Genomic DNA, 16895 nt, shown 5'->3' with positions numbered 1-16895 from the left:
AAATGTCAAAAATGAGGAATGTGGTAGGTGATTAAAAAAAAAAAGTCAAGAGAAGCTCTGAATAGCAGAAAAACAGAAGCTGGGCAGGAGGTCAAGAAGCTCAAGACGAGGAAATCACTAGGAAGTGGCAGGAGGGAGAAAACAATCCGAAGAGAAGTGACCTCTGGGATGGACTAAAGAGGAACACTGTAGGAACCGTCAGTGTCCCTGAAGAACAGGAAGGCGAATGTGAGAAAGAAACAATCAGCAAAGCAACCATCAGAAAGGATTCCCCAGAGTGGAGGATGACACGCTCCAACTTCCTAGAGGCCTGAAGGGTCCCAGTGAAAATAACTTCAACGAGGAAAACCCCCAGACACACGCACTCAAGACGACCCAAGCCAGGACAGAGACAGAAGGCTGGAAGCAGCAAGACCCCAAAAAGCACCTTCCACAGGAAGAGAGCCCTGAATGTACAGCGGGTCTATCACGTGATTCTGTGAGCCTGGAATACGGACGGAGGCAGTGCAAACCACGATGAAATGAACACCTCACCAAGAACACGCTAAGTCAGTTGGATTTTCATTCCATACGAATTTTCATTCTTCAGGGACAGGTGACAGCTTAGGGAACTCATAGCCTTGAAACCAGTTTTGCAAGAAGCACTAACAGAACTTCTCTACAGGACTGGACAAACTTCCCAACGTGTGGCACTGGACACAGCACTCCCTAGCGGTGTGCATGTTTTCCCTCCACTAGATTAAGAAAGGCATTTTTACTCCTAGCTTGCTAAGGGTTTGTTTATTTTTTTTTACAGTTTCAATAATGAATTAACATCTTTTTTATATTGGCTAAAATCACTTAGCAATCAATCACCACAAATTGACTTTCACTGATTTACTTTCTGATAATAAAGTAAATTATCATTTTTTAAATGATTAAAAAATCATTTGCCATCCTCTGAAATTCTGTTGGAGCAAGTAATTAAGAAATAAATTTGTTATATGCCTGCCAAGGGGCAGGCTGGAAGGGAACCTAGGACATTGGTGATGAAGTTAAATGCTTTTTTTTTGCTTTTTGGGTCACACCTGGCGATGCTCAGAGGTTACTCCTGGCTCTGCACTCAGGAATCACTCCTGGCAGTGCTTAGGGGACCATATGGGATGCTGGGGATCAAACTCGGGTTGGCTTTGTGCAAGGCAACTGCCCACCCCACTGTGCTATAGCTCCAGGCCCAAATGTTTTTTTTTTTTAAACCCACAAAACCAAACTCAACCCTGTCCTGGGCACTGTCACACAGCGCTGCCCTAAGAGTGGGCACCCGTGAGGGTAGGGAGAGCATGCTCCAGGCCAGCCTGCCTCTTTCGACAGAAAAGGGCACCAGGGCTCCCGAGATGCGGTCTGTTCATTCGCTCAAGGTCACGGTGCTCCGCGCTCTGCGGCCTGTCATGGCCCCTGATCAGGGGCCACGGGCTGATCACGCTCACCTGGGCTGCCTTGGTGACACGCAAAGGACAAGGCGGGAGGCTGTGTTTATAAAGAGCCCGGGCTCCTGCCCCACCTGGCAAGCTGTTCCTTCCTGGCAGCGGCTGGCATGGTGCCAGCCTCCCGCTTGGTGCCGGCTTCTGCAGAACAGCACTGCCCGCGCGGCCAGGCCCGGCTTACTCAGCTAAAGGCAGCTCGCTGGCGGGGGACACTGGCCCTGACTTTCCGTGGGCTCCACGCTGCCCGCTCCCTGCTCTGACCCTGAGGCGGTGTCCAGGGCTCCCGGTGTGCAGAAATGAAGGCCACGACAAGGGGGCTACTGGGGGCCAAGGTGGGGTCTCAGAGGACACGAGGAGAGGTGTCAGACCAGGGTTCCCAAACGAGGCAGAGGAGAAGCCGGGCCGCCAGGGACAGCTGGAGAGGAAGCGCGCTGCACAGAGCAACTGGGGAGGGATGACGGGGGATGGACTGGTGTGCACCCTGGCTCCCCACCCCCCTGCCTGGCAAGGGCCACATCGGCCTGCCGGGAGACCCTTCCCTCCAAGGGTCCCGAGAGGAACGGCTCAGGATCAGGTGAGAAACGGCCAGCATCCTCCCTACCCCCGGTGCCTGGAAGACGCACCAGCCGGCCAAGAGCGAGGCCAGTCTCGCCAGGGGAGAAACGCCTCGGGCCTGCGGGGGGGAGTAAGGGCTGGCGCTGGGGGTTAGTCTGCAGTCACGCGGGGACCACGTGAGGGCACCGTGTGGCTCTCCTCTTCTCCCGCACCACCCTCTCAGCCACCCGGCCCCAGCCAGCTCTGCTCCAGGTGGACTGGATCCAGCATTTCTGCTCATGCAGCCTCAGGAAAAAAAAAAAAAAAACCAAAAAAACCCAAAAACCTCAGTCACAATAAAACAGTCTCTTGCATGTGAAAGTTGTGCCTCTAGGGACCAGAGGGACAGCACAGCGGGGAAGGCACCTGCCACGCAGGCAGCCGACTCCCACCCAACATGCAGCACCGCTGATGGTCCCCTGAGCCCACCAGGAGTGATCCCCCGAGCACAGAGCCGGGAGTCAGCCCTGAGCACTGCTGGGTATGGCCCCTGAACCAATAGTAGATAGAACCAATACGAAGCGCTAGTACAGCGGATAGGATGCTTGCCTTGTACACGGCTGGCCCAGGTTGGGTCCCCAGCACCCCAAATGGTTTCTCAAGATAATTCCTAAGTGCAGAGCCAGGAGTAAGCCCTGCGCATTGGCAGGTGCGACCCACCCCCCAACAAAACACTGCTTCACCGCACCTGCTTGCTGGCGTGCGGAGACCGACTGGGCGTGGATTATCTGCCCGTAAGTTCAGGCCTCCCTCCACCTCTGACCTTCGGCCCGGCCGCCCCGTGGCCATCAGATACCCGCCCTGCATGTGCCAAGTCGCAGCCCTCCTGTCTGGGGCGCCCCTGCTCTCTGCTCGAGTTGGGAGACTGGCACGTTCCTGGATTCTCGGGGCTCGGTCCTGCCCACTGCAAGGCTAGCATTCGTCGCTGCACCGGCCTGCGCCCAGTTCTCAGGGGGGCTGACTCGAGCCCCCTCTGCCACGCCCTTGCCCACACCACGGCCAGCAGCCCTGGCTGGAGTTACCCAGGAAAGGCCTTTCCGTACCCACCCCCTCACCCCTGCGGCCCCCCAGGGCCTCGCCCTCAGCCTGCAAGTCAGGGGCAGAAGGAAGGAGCCACACTGTCTTCTCCCCAAAGCCTCCGGGGAAAGGCGCCCCCACCCCCTGCATCATGCGTCTTCTGGATAATCCCCCTGGGGCCAGAGGGGAGGCTCCAAGGGTCGGGGTGCAGCCTTTGCGTGCTGGGGGCCTGGGCCCTCAATGGGTTTGTGCCCCCAGATGACTCCTCGCACTTCCCTTTTCTCTCGTGCTCCTCAAAACACTGCCTTTGCCCTCTGCCACTGAACAGGCTCGCCCGCTCAGCCCTCCTGGCCAGAGCCCACCTCAGCAGTATGAGAGTCTCACGGTGGTTCTTTGATGAGATCGCCACGGGAGACGTGGTCTAGAAGCCTATAGAGCAACGTCACAGAACGGTCCTAAGTGTCCTACGTGTCTAAGCACAGAGAAGTGCACTACAAGGAGCAGAGTGTGATGCAAAAAGGAGCACTTACAGAGGAGTATGACCGAGCCATAAAGAGAAAGGCAACCGGCCATCTGCAACCAGCGGGCCTGGAGGGCATTTGGTTCAGGCAAGTCGGTCAGCTGAGAAGGAGAAACGTGGAGGAAACTCAGTCACCTGGCAACACTGACTGGGCCGTACTGAGAGGAAAGGAGGCTGGGGCGGGCGGGGCGGGGGGCACGGAGGGGATCAAGGTCACATTCCCAATGACAAAATAAGTCCTGGGCGTAATCTACAGCAGTGACTACAGCAAGTAACAGCTTGTTGTCTCTGTTTAATCTTTGTTTTTGAGGCGGGGGTGGTGATACTCCTGGCTCGGCTCAGGGGTCACTCGGGGCGGTGCCCAGGGGACCAGATGCAGTGCCAAACCCGCTGACCACACGCAAGGCAAGAGCCTTCCCTGCGAAGCTGTATCTCGGGCCCGTGCGGTCGATCTGAAAGTGGCTCGGAGAGATCCTCAACGTCCCCCTGAGAGAAGATGCTCTAACTGCGAGGCCAGGGGTGTCACAGATGACTTCACAGCACACGAATATTAAAACATGCCTGAACCCCGTATGTGATGCGTCAACGCCACCTCGTGCTTCAAACGCCCGCACTGTGGGTCGCTCTGCCTCTAAAGGTCAGGTCTACCCTAACGCAGCAGTGACCCCCGGTGTGCCGGGCTGAGAGACTGACCCGTCCTTCCCCTAAGAGGCCCTCTCGTGCACTGGAGGACAGAGGGGAGACCCGCACCCACGGGCTGCGGCAGGCTCTCTGGATTCTTTCAAGCACGCCCATGCCTGGGCGATGCCACAGGACTGTCTGTCGCGGCTGCAAACTCCACGTCCGCGCTCACTGGCTGTGGCAGGGGCGGCCTGCTGCGGGCTTCCACGCTCGCTCGCTCCATCCTGCTCTTCGCAGACGCTGGGCTGGACCCCAGCAAAGCCTCTCGGGGATCCCCAGAGCCGGTGCCTCCCAGGGCAGACCCAGGAGCTGCCTCCGCTTGGTGACCCCGGGCGGGGCTGCTCACGGAGACGAGCTGGCCTCGCTGCCCTGGTCATCCGTGTGCAGGGCCGGAGTCTGCCCGTGTGCAGGGCCGGAGTCCGCCCGTGTGCCAGTCACCCCCTGCTCCCTCCCTCCCCGCTGCTGCCAGAGGCTCCCTGTGCCAGGGGCACATACGGGGTTTCTGCTCCCAGCTCCTGCTCCAGAACGCTCCCTGGGGTCCCTCTGGGCTCGGGCCTCTCTTACACCGACACAGTGCTCTGACGTGGGGCTTTGTCAGAGCTGCTGGCCACCCCGCCTTCCACACGGTCTCCTGGCCACCCTCTACAGCCTCCCCCCTTCCACATGGGCTTCCGTGGGGACGGGGTTCATTCCTTCTCTTTGGGGTGCATGGGGGCCCACTCGTGTAGTGCTGGGGATCCAACCGGGGTCAGCCGTGTGCACAGGAAGCGCCCTAATCCCTGGATTAGCTCTCGGGGTGCCGCACGGGACCAGACAGTGTGAGGGCAGTGTGCGAGTGGAGGGGGCGGCCGCACCCCTGCAAGCCCTGCTCTCTGGGGGCAAGTCTGGCCCGGGGGGCCGCACTGCCCATGCTGGGGCCAGCCACACTCCTGTGTCCCTGGCGGGGGACCTGGCACTCACACGTGTTCCGAGACAATCCAACCCAGGAGCGCCACTGTGCACCCGAACCCAGGGGTCAGATCGAGCTCAGTCCCTGAACGCAGCCACAACCCAGGGCAGGAGCGGCTGAGCCCGGGGGGCAGGAAATCGGGGCGCCCCGCTCACGTCACACCGCACCACGGGAGAGGGGCGCGGGGAGAGAGCCGGTCAAGGCTCCCCCTCGGCGTGGCCACACGGGCACGCAGCCGGGCTCTGCTGGCTCAGGGTGGCAGATTTCATGTCCCAGCAAGCAGGACACACCGTTTGAGGCCCCCCCCATGTCCCCCCAGCCCCCCAGACGGTGGATGTTCCCGGGAACAGACGTGCTCCCTGTCTGGGCCGTCAGCGTGACAGAGGAGAGTCTGTCCAGCTTGGCAAACGTTTACGGCCGTCTGGGGCGCGCCATGCGCCGGGCTAGGTCGCCTGGATTCTAAGTCCCGGGTCCCCGTTGGGGAGGGGCGGCGGGTGCCAGGCTCGCGGACGGCTCTTTGGCAGAGCCCGCGGACGGGAAAGCCAGGGCGTGCAGCGCTGCCGGCCGGCCCCTCTCTTCACAGCCAGCGGCTCAAGAGACTTGGGGTGCAAAAAGGGAGCTGCCAGCCAGTCCCTGGGAAAGACGTCTGCCGGGCAGGGCCCGCTCTGGGCGCCCAACCCTCCGCCTCTCCAACTGCTGGCGCCCTGAACAGAACGTGGCCAAGGGCAAGGAGCGGCTACGGCAGATGGGCAGATTTCAAAGCAGATGGTGAGGGGGGACGCACCATCCCCCCGCCCTGAGGAGGCCCCGGAGACAACGGAGAACTGGGAGTCCAGAAAATGCGGACGAGCCGGGGAAGGGAAACCCTTCTCCAGACGGCACCCCTGGGAGGGGTGTGCAGCGGCCCAGGCAAACTGCCGCAGGCTTGCTGGGTTGGGTCCCCAGCACGGCCAGTGACCAAGCACAGAGCCAGGCATGGCCCCTGAGCACCGCCTGGAGCGGACCCTCCGCCCCTCCCAACACGGAGCCAGGAATAGACTCTAAGCACCGCAGGATGTGGGCCCCAAATAAAAACAAACAGGCCAAATAAACAAGACAGAACGGAGCCCCAGGGCACAGGATGTGGCTGGGCGGCCAAGCACATGCCTGGCGAGCATGAGGGTTCCTGGGTTCAATCGACCCCTCTGGGCACAGCCAAGGCAAGCCCCAAATAAAATAATTCCAAACAGAGCCGAGTCCCGTGGCAGACAACATTCTACTGACGCCTTTCCTGAACTGAAACTCACAGGCAAAGATGGCTACAGTAACATACTTTCTTTCCGGAATTTTTTGTAACCATCTCCCCAAAGCTGAGACCTTCGCATTGGGAAAGATGGACTTGGAATTTCGTTTTTCATTTAAGTCACAGGCCTGCACAGCACCACCCTGAAAACGCGCAAGATTCTGTCCCAAAGAGCAAAATGAAGCTATGCCCTGCACACAGCTGGCCTGGGCCATATACAACATATACAACACGGTCCCCAGAGCTCCGCTAGGAGTGATCCCTGAGCACAGAGCCAAGAGCAGCCCCTGAGCACTGCCGGCTGCATCCCGGCCCACCTCCCGCCCAAGTCAAACCAAATCATGCTGTGTAGGGGCTACACAGCCAGCCCAGGCTGGATTCCCGACTCATGCATATGAACCCGGAGCACTGTCAGGAGGACCCCTAAGGCCTGAGGAGCGCCAGGTGTGGCCAAGCCCCTCCCCCAGATAATAATGTCCCACTGATTTTTTTTTTTTTTTTGCTTTTTGGGTCACACCCAGCGATGCTCAGGGGTTACTCCTGGCTCTGCACTCAGGAATTACTCCTGGCGGTGCTTGGGGGACCATATGGGATGCCAGGGATCGAACCCGGGTCGGCCGCGTGCAAGGCAAACGCCCTACCCGCTGTGCTCTCGCTCCGGCCCCTGTCCCACTGATTTTAAGAAATGCTTCTACAAGTATTCTTATATATCCCTCTGATTTCCTAAATATTCCTAGATTCCTAGAACGGCAGCTTCTGACCAAAGGATGTATGTCCTCTGCAGGCTTTTGATCTGTACTGTCCAGACTCCCGGGCACATGTGATGAAACTATCACACGGTGGTGGGGGTGTGGTGGTGATGGTGGTAGTGGTGGTGGTGGTGTGGTGCTGATGGTGGTGGTGGTGGTGGTGGTGTGGTGGTGGTGGTGGTGGTGGTGGTGGTGGTGGTGGTGGTGGTGTGGTGGTGATGGTGGTGGTGGTGGTGGTGGTGGGTGTGTGTGTTTGTGTGTGTGTGTGTGTGTGTGTGTGTGTGTGTTCTCTCCCCCTTCGTGGAAACAGTGTCAGGAAATAAGTGACTTGGTGCAGAGTAACACAAATGCTTATGGATACGGACTTCTGGCTCAGGATGCACCTCGGCGTCCAAGCAGGGCTGCCGGGCGGCTGAGATGAGCGAGCTGACCAAGGCCCCTGGCCAGGGTGCATGGTCAGTGGGGGGCGGCAGGAGCAGGGGGCCGGGCACAGGCCTGGCCGCTCTACCCAGAGGAACAGTCAGTCCTCTCAGCCACGGGAGGCCGCCCAGCTGTCCCGCTGGCCCCAGGGAAGGCAGGGTTACTCAGCATGACCTCTCTGGACTCCTGGGCCAACACGCCAGAAGCACCCGCCCAAGCTCGAGTGTGTCACCGATCCATACCAAGTCGCACGTGACGAGCAGCCACAACTGACCGCCCGAGGAGAGCAAACTCCCAGGGATACCCAACCACTGGTCAGCATTCACGAGTGTCTCCCCAGAGTAGCGGTTAATTCTGGATGAAAGTGCACCCCCCTCCCCCAGCCCCCGTCAGCGCTGATGTGAGAGGAGGCTCCCTCAGCACTAGTATGCCAGTCCTGGGGTTTCCTCTGAGTCTCTGGAGGTCAGTACAGGGGTGAGGGGCCTGGAGAGAGCACAGAGGAAAGGGCACCTGCCTTACACATGGCTGATTCTAGTTCGATCTCTGGCACCCCACAAGGTCCCCTGAGCACAGCCAGGAGTGATCCCTCAGTGCAGAGCCAGGATGAAGCCCTGAGCACTGCCAGGTGGGCTTCAAACAAACACTTCTTCCCTCCACCCCCAAGTTAAAATATAAGACAGTCCTGAAATTTTGTGATCCTGACTAGCCAATGTAATGAGTGAATAGCTGTAGACAGGGCCAGAGAGAAACAGCTCATCCAACGGGCTGGGACACTCGTCCTGCACGCAGGCACGTGGGGGCCCCAGAGTCAGTCCCTGGCACCATACTGTCCTCTGAGCACCACTGGGAGCCATCCCTGATCACGCAACTGGGAGCAGTGTGTGGCCCGAAACAAACAAACAGAGAATTAAAGGCATAATTAATGTTTAATCTTTGGATTCTGGATTCTGGAGAAAAGGCTCTAATTGATAAAAATTGCTGGGAATAACTGGGATAAAAGACTGTTTTAAAAAAATTATTTTGGGGGCTTGAGTGATAGTACAATGGGTAAGGAGTTTGCCTTGCACTCAGCATGGCTGGGCTTGGTCCTCAGCACCCCGTATGGTCCTCTGAGCCCGCCAGGACTGCAGAGCCAGGAATAAGTCCTGAACACCCCCAGGTGCGGCCCTAAACCACCAACCAGAAGGAAGGAGGGGCTGGTACCAGGGCCAGAGAGATGGCACAACAGCGAGGGTGTTGGCCTTGCATACAGCCAACCCAGATTCAATCCCCAACACCCCAGATGGTCCCCCCAAGGCCTGCCAGGAGTGATCCCTGAGCACAGAGCCAGAGTAAGCCCGGTTGTGGCCCCCAAAGAACCAAACATACAAAAAAACCCCAAAACGAAACAAAACAAGAAGGGACATGTACTTTCCATAAAGGTCAGAAGCCATTTTGGTCAATGGTTGAAAATTAAACTAGCTTGTTGGAATAGTGATGATGATGCCAACTGGCCGGGAGACGGAGGGGGTGGAAAGGCTGGGAAGGGGAGGTGAGGAAGGCCATGACCGGGGTGTCCTGTGCTGCTTGCCCTCACCTGGGCCTGGCTGGGTGCGTACTGGGTGCCAGCAGGAAGGAAGCAGCCCAACCCCTCGAGCCCAGCCCTGACGGCTCCCAGTCAAGGCAGCAACTTCATTTGAACCAAACGCCTTTGCTAAAAACAACCACTGCCAACTCCAAAGGTCGGGATTCCACGACGAAAGCTTCCAGGCTTCTTATAATCATTCATCTAAAAAGCGTGTCAAGGGGAAGTTCCTTTTACCCTCTGCACACCCCCAGGACTGGGTCCCAGAGAGATTGCATTTGCCTTTTCAGGCTTTTTTTTTTTTTTTTTTTTTTTTTTGTGGAGGGGCAACTCAGTGGTGCTCAGGGATTCTCCCGGCCGGGCTCGGGGACCATATGTGATGGTGGTGCCAGGGACTGAACTGGGGTCAGCTGCCTGCGGAAGCCAGCACCTTACCCACTGCACGGCTGTAGGGCCAGCGCCTGACTCTGCACCGTCTCTCGGGCCCTGCCTTCCCACTCTCCCGACGGCTCCCTGTGGCTCACTGCCCAGTGAAATTTACAGGAACTTAATCATTTGTGTTGTCCCACCTGAATGGCTTGCCTGCCTCCCTAATTACGGGGCAGTCTCTGCCTTGATCCTATCTGGGACGATTACCAGCCCCAGTGGCCTCCCTTAATGCCTCCTCCTCCTAAGACAGACAGCTCCTGGTCCAGTCACTTGCACCGGGGCAGGAAGAGGGTGGAGGTGAGAGCCCGGCAGGCTTTCTGCCTCACACGGTGACAGAGATGCTCCACTCCCACGAGCACTCACAGCCGGGTTCCTCCGAGCCATTGATCCAGCCCCGCTTGGTCCTTCAGATAACCAAACACAGGTCAGCCAAACACATGATGACAAAAGGCGCTTCAGGTGGCTATATGGCACCAACGTGTGTGAATGTGCGTGCGCGTGTGTGTGTGTGTGTGTGTGTGTGTGTGTGTGTGTGTGTGAGAGAGAGAGAGAGAGAGAGAGAGAGAGAGAGAGAGAGAGAGAGAGAGAGAGAGAGAGAGAGAGAGAGAGAGCCCGTCCTGTATGGATTAGGTCATAGCCACATTTGGCAAACATTTTTCATTTCATACACTGGTGCTCGAAGATAACAATTGCCACCTCTTATGACTCGACATGTCAGCCTTCAGCTAATCCCCACGGGCCCCTGGAGACACAGACGGGCGGGTGAGGTAACTGACCCAGGCCACCAAGGCAGGACGCGGCAACAGCAGAGCCCAGCTCTGAACTCGCCTCCACCTGCTTCCCGAGGCCCTTCCCCACGGTCTCCGAATACGAGGGTCACCTCGGGGCCGCGGAGGATAATCTGAGTGTAGGCAGCACCCTGGACCTTGCTTTCTGAAAGCCAGTGAGCGCCCTCAGAGGTACAAAGTTGAGGAGGCTTCAGAAACCCCACGGGGCATTTACTGGATGTTAGATGATGTGAGTTAAAAGAAGAGGGACCTCCCGGAAGTCAGAGTGTGTGAGGAAAAATCATTCTTTTTAAGATGGCAAGAATGCATATTTAATTAGACCGTGTGACACTAAATCTCACCCGGCTTTGCAACCTCTCAGACAATAAAACAAGCCCTTGTCTACAGGGCTAATTACAGGCTACTAAATTACTTTTCTTAAGGCCTCTGGAATATTAAACCCGAGGGATGAGGCAATGTGGTGCTGTGGACAGCAATGCCGGCTCTCGTCTGGAAATCTGGGTTCTAATCTTGTCTTAGCCACTAATAACCACCCACATTCATTCACATGGGGCACAGCGCACCCTGTGTTCGCACATACTTTCTGTATGAGCTGGGTAACCCCGGGCAAGTCGCTTCGTTCTTGGTGTCTAAGGTCGAAAAATAGAAATGAGGGCCCTGAAATCCATTATCTTTCCCCTGCCCCCGAACTCCATCATCGTAAGTCCTCTCCCCCTTGTGTGTGTTGGGAGGGGGCGGTGTTGGGAGTGGGACGTGTGTTTCAAGGGTCTTTATAAATGTGTGACCCAGTCTGGGCTGATGCCTTCTGCTTTAGAAAAACTAGAAAAACATATTGTCGGGACTGGAGCAATAGCACAGCAGGTAGGGCATTTGCCTTGCATGCAGCCGACCCGGGTTCGATTCCCAGCATCCCGTATGGTCCCCTGAGCACCACTAGGAGTAATTCCTGAGTGCATGAGCCAGGAATAACCCCTGTGCACGTGACCCAAAAAGAAAAAAAAAACAAAAACATATTGTCCTGCTCAGCTTCTGAAAGAGGTTATCTGACTAATTTCAGGTAAGTAAGATGTTTGCTGGCAGCCAGTTGGCTGAGTTTCTGGAAAGTGCCATATTTTAAGCCTTGGGTTAGATTTCCCCCCCAGGAACATTCCTCTGTTCAACATTCCTCTGTAGCCAAGCACCGGGCCGGACTCCCGTCAATCACCCTGCAAACATGACCGACCCAGTAAGGACTCAGCGCGCCTGTCCTCCTACCGCAAAGACTCGGAGAGGGCACCGCCACACACCTGGGAATATTCCAGGGATCGTTCTTGTAAGATACACAAATCCCCGCTTTAAGTCTGGCCATTCGAATGTTCCTGAAATCAGGATGCACCTGGGGATCGACATGTCTTAACCAGGCCATGTGAAATTAGTTTCCCTGGAAGCTGCTGGTAAGCGGCGGGTGTGTCTCAGAATCAAGGAAACGTGGTGCCACAAAACCACAACACAGATGACGGAGATGTCACTCGAGCTTAGCTCAAGCCCTGGCCCTCTCCCTCATCTGACGAATCAGCGCCAGTGACAGCTGGACGGACGGGCTCCGAGGCTCGGGCCTCGGTCCTGTCTCCCGGGAGTGGCCCTCTGACAGGCACCCCAGGAGTGTCTGTCTCGTAAAAGCCCGGGGGTGGATTTCAAAGGCGAGTTCGTTCACCCACATAAAAACCGAGTTCTGCTGGCAAGGCGCGAGCCCGGAGCACGGGCAGGCGCGGCCTCCTCGCACCCGCCCCTTCCAGTCAGCCTTGACACATTTTCTCGCTTCTTAATTCACAGCTCTCCAGCCCCGTCCTATCGCTGATTCCCAAAATACCCTCCCGCCAGGAGGAGCAGTTCTGGGCACAGCTGTCCCCTCCTGCCCTGCCTGGGTATTTGGGTAAGCCATTCGACACGGGGTGGGGGGGACCACACAGAAGGAATGTGAGACTCGGACCCACCGTTCCCGCTGCCCGCAGGCAGGTGCATCCCGCCAAACCCCACACTGGCATCCGACACCCAAAGACACAGCCTGGCCTCGCGGGGGGCTGCAGACTCCCCCAACTTCGTCTCTATGTTTAAAACTAGGGCGACAGCCGTCTTTGGCCGCTGTAAACTAATCTGATGGCATGGGGGTGGGGCGGGGCCAGGGGAGGCTGCCAACGGGCCATGATTGAGCACAGTTTCAGGAGTGGAATCCTTCCTTCTCTCCATGGCAAGGCCAGCAACTCCACATTCGTGTCTCTTTCCCCTGCATCTTCAAAAGTGACGCACCCCCACCTCCTTTGGCAGCCAAAGTCCTGTTGTAGACTTTAACTGGTGATTTACATGTATGTTACATCTTTAAGAGTACAGTAAAACCTAGAAGCTGGAGGGGGGGAGGAGAGAATCAAAGGAAGTTGGCACGGTAGTCAGGAGAGTTCGTCCAGGCTTGTTTACTCGGAGACGGCTTCTGAAGACGGCACCAACTTTTAACTTTCTCTCCGTTTCCGCTGGGAAGGGAAAACCGTTTGGGACCCGGGTCTCGTGCCGGATCGGGGGATGCAAGATGGGCAGCTAGATGAGCAGCAAACAAAACCTGGGACTCGCCCAACTCTGCCAGAACCCCAATCCGGTGACAGTGCTCACAGCTGCAGGAGACGGCAGGCGTCAGAGCCACACCATGGCAAAACCTCAGCGCTCCTTTGGTTTGCACGTGTGCCCCTGTGACAACACTATGGCCCCTTTCTGCCACCTCTCAGCACACACACAGCGGTCACCTAGGGATGCTCTCCAGGCCTTTCCCCCAAATCGCACGTCATCGAGCCGGGTGGACACTGCAGGATGCTTATTCACAACAACGCGCTGGGAGCGCAGGAACCCCAACTCCCCAAGGCCACCCGTCCTCCCCTGCCCCTTCCACAGCCTGGCCCCGGGGACGCAGCTCGGTCCACTGGAAGGCCAACCGTGCACTGGGGGGTGTTCACCAGACAGGGAGGGATCCCGATGGGCCCCAATCCTCTGCCAAACCTATTCCGAGAGCACCCCCGAGCTGTCAGCAGCCGGTCGGGGCCGTGCGACCGCACGCCAGGCCCGGGCGGCGCGCGAGGGCTGAGCGCCCCAAGGTTGGAGCCGCGACAATGTCCCGGTCCCCCCCATCTCCCTTCCTTCTTGCCTGTCACTCTGGCTCTGGCACATGACTGCGAGAATCCGGGGAGGCCGGCGCTGGCAGGCCCCAGAGGAATAAGGACAAGGGCGGACGGGAAGCAGTTTGGGGGTGGGGATGGGAGAGGGGGGGCGGTCAGATGCGGGCGGAGATGCGGGAGCGCCGCAGGGAGCAGCGGGAAGGGGGACCCCCGGCCCTCCCCGCGCAGGTGGGTCCGGACGGCGGGCAGCGGCGGGGGAGTGGCACAGGGCACGGCGGGCCGGGGGGCGCGGGAGGGGGGCGCCCCGTCCCCTCCCCCCGCGCGGGCCCGGGCCTCCCGCTGACTCAGCCCCGCGACGCCCGCGGCCGCGGCGGGACTCACGGTGCGCGAGGGGCTCCGGCGGCGGCGGCGCGGGCGGGCGGGCGGGCGGGCGGCGGCGGCGGGCGCTGCGGCGGCGGCTCCGGGGCGCGGGGTCCGAGTCGAGGCCGCCGCGGTCTCCGGCTCCAACGCACCGAGACTGCGGGGGAAGAGCGCAGTGCGCAGGCGCCGTGCGGCCGCCGCTGTCAGTCCGGGAGGGGCGGGGCCGGGGCCGCGCCGTCGCCAGGGCAACGGGCGGCCGCGCGCGCGGCGGCGGCGGCGGCGGCGGCGGCGGGAGGTCGGGCCCGCTGCCACCGTCCCCGAGGTCGCCGCCGCCGCCGCCGCCCGGAGCCGCGCCTCCCTCGTCACTCGGGCGGCCGGGATCAGCCTCTGCCTTTGCCCTTAGCGATGGGGTGCACGGGCGGGCACGGCCGCGGCTCCCGCCTCGGACCCCGCGCAGCGGGCACGGGGGCTTCGCCTCGCCGGCGCGGCCTTCACCGCTCGCGGCCACCGCCGCCGACGCCCGCGCCCGCGCTCGGGGCCCTCCTTTGCCCCGTCTGACCACACACCCGGTGCATTAGCCCCCGAACCGAGTTCGCCGACGCGGCGACGCACACGGGGCCCCTGGGCTGCGGGCCCCGCGCACGCTCCTCCCGGCCGCGTTGGCAAACGGGCCCCGCACCGCGGTCCACAGTCCGCCGCCGCCTCCCAGCCCGGTCCCTCTTGCGTCAACCGTGTTTCCAGGTTCCCGCTCCCAAGACCTCGTCGCATCGCCCCAGTTTCCTAGCTCCTCCCCTGCTTCTCCGTGCCTCCTCCTGGCCTGTCCTCCAGCCCCGTGCCCAGGGCGCCGGCCGCTCTCCCGCTCTGTGGCCCTGTCAGCTCGGGGGTTCTCTCCGGTCAAGTGACTTCTGACTTGCCGTCCCTCGGCGCTGCTTCCCAGGAAGTTTTGGGTTCGCCCCTGGCCACTTGTTACTGACCTTTCTTCCCCCATCTGGCCCGGGTTACACTCTCTCCCTGATCCGCATCGCGGGCACCCTCATGTTCAGGAATTCTATCCTTTCATCCCCCCCACCCCAGCATCTGGCACAGAATGTGACCCCACAGCTCGCCAAGGGACTGAGTCCAAGTAAAGACAAAGGTCTTCGTTCTTGCTTCCTTCCTCTGCCCTGTGCACCCCTACTCCCCATCAGCATCTCACGCTCCTTTGATCTTGAAGTGCTATTACTCTTATGACAGCGCTTTCCCCTCCCTTAGCTTCCTGATAGCTGGGGGTGCTCAGAGAACATTCCTGGCTTTGTGCCCAGGGACCACTCCTGGCAGTGCTAGGAGGCCATGAGGTGCCAGGGATCCAACAGAGGTTGGCTGCGTGCAAGGCAAGGGCCTTAACCGGGGTGCTCGCATCCTTCCCCTCTTCCCACCCAAACTGTGGTCATCTAATCAAGGACACACTGGCCTCCTCTTCTCTGCATCCCCTGCCTCCCCAATCCTCCTTTCTCCTGGCTTCTGACTGGGTCCATGATGTCAGTTTCCTCCCTGGCTCCGCCCTTTTTCCTGACCTCCACCTTTTACCTTCCTCATCTCCCCCCTTTCCTATGGAGCCCTTTACACACACATCCCTGGATTCCACTGGGCTGGGACACAAGCTGAGATCCTGTTCTCCCTTTGGACATGCAGGAGTAAGAAGTCCCGGGCTTGCATTCTCTTCTGAGTCTCTGTCTAGCTCCCAGAGCTCTCACCCCCCAACTCTTGTCAAAACCCCCGGTTGAGCCCATTTTCTCAGGGGGAAAGAGAAAACAAGTGATGGCAAAGTGAAAAGGAGACATGTGGTCAGAGCTCTAGTACGGGCGGCAGGGAGCTGGCCTTGCACAGCACCAGTCTGGGCTCCATCCCAGCATCCCATAGGGTCCTCTGAGCCACTGCCAGGAATGATCCCTGAGTGCAGAGCCAGGAGTATGACACAGTCACACCTCGTAGACAGCTGGGTATGGCCCCAAACAAAAACAGGGAGGCTGGGGAAGCAGTACGGGAGGTAGGAAACCGAGGGCCTTGCATGTGGCTGCGGTGCCTGCGGCTAAGTTTGAATCTCCGGCACCTCATCCGACCCCCTGCACACTGCTGGGGGGCATTCCTGGACGTGGAGGCAGGAATAGCCCCTGAGCGTTGCCAGGTGTGCCCCCTCCCAACAAACAAAAGAACCCTCTCTTCTACTCAACGCTCAGAAAGAAGAGGGGTGCTTGCAAGCAGGGAATCCTGGTGACACATCAGTGATTTAGGACAACAGGGCAATCTGCACCCTCCAGGTCAACGCAGGGAGCCAAGAGCCTCAGGATTCACATTCTGGCACTTCTGCGTCACAGCCACGCGTGAGAAGCAGCGATGGCGGAGGTCACACAGGCAGGAAGTGAGAGCGCAAGGGAGGATATGTGTCTGGAACAGGGCGGAGGGTCAGAGCCGCACTTTAGATAGGGCGTGTGATTAAAATTCCTTCCCCCGAAAAATGATAGATTGCTTGCATGAGAGCCTCGTTCCAAAACCACGTCAAAGGTTTCCTCCATGTGACAACGGGTCCCTCTCGAGTGCCCTGTTCCACTTTTAGCTCTTTTCAAATGAATAATGAACATGGTCGGTAACTGTTACCAGCACCGCAGCCTCTGCTAGCCAGGGCAGCTCTGCGTGTTCTAATCTAACATCTAGCCCAGGGGTCAGGGCCAATGACCCAAGGGGTGATGCATACCCATGCACAGTTATGTGGGGCCCATCCGGCTCCCTGCTCCAGTACCTACGGGTGTGGCCCTGTAAAGCATCACCTGTTGGCGCTGTGCCAAGCTCTGTGAGCAATGACCCCCGCCCCCAGCACTGCTGGGTGTGGTCCCTATTAAAAAAAAATGATAAGGGCCCAGACAGATAATACAGCACAGTGGGTGGGGTGCTTGCCTGGCGTGTGG

At 58.9% G+C, this 16895-nt stretch overlaps 1 protein-coding gene across 1 annotated transcript in view; it reads right to left on the bottom strand.

Moving 5' to 3' along the window:
* The window catches only part of MAPRE3 (microtubule associated protein RP/EB family member 3), a 46970-nt gene extending 32929 nt beyond the window's left edge, over nt 1-14041 (bottom strand). The window contains exon 1 of the mRNA XM_055122653.1: nt 13975-14041. The gene's annotated coding sequence lies outside the window, so the exon portion shown is untranslated. The remainder of the gene's footprint in view (nt 1-13974) is intronic.
* Nucleotides 14042-16895: the final 2854 nt, after the last annotated feature.

The sequence above is a fragment of the Sorex araneus genome, chromosome X, assembly GCF_027595985.1.
Source record: "Sorex araneus isolate mSorAra2 chromosome X, mSorAra2.pri, whole genome shotgun sequence".
Lineage (NCBI taxonomy): Eukaryota > Metazoa > Chordata > Mammalia > Eulipotyphla > Soricidae > Sorex > Sorex araneus.
This window is presented reverse-complemented; position numbering and strand designations above follow the sequence as displayed.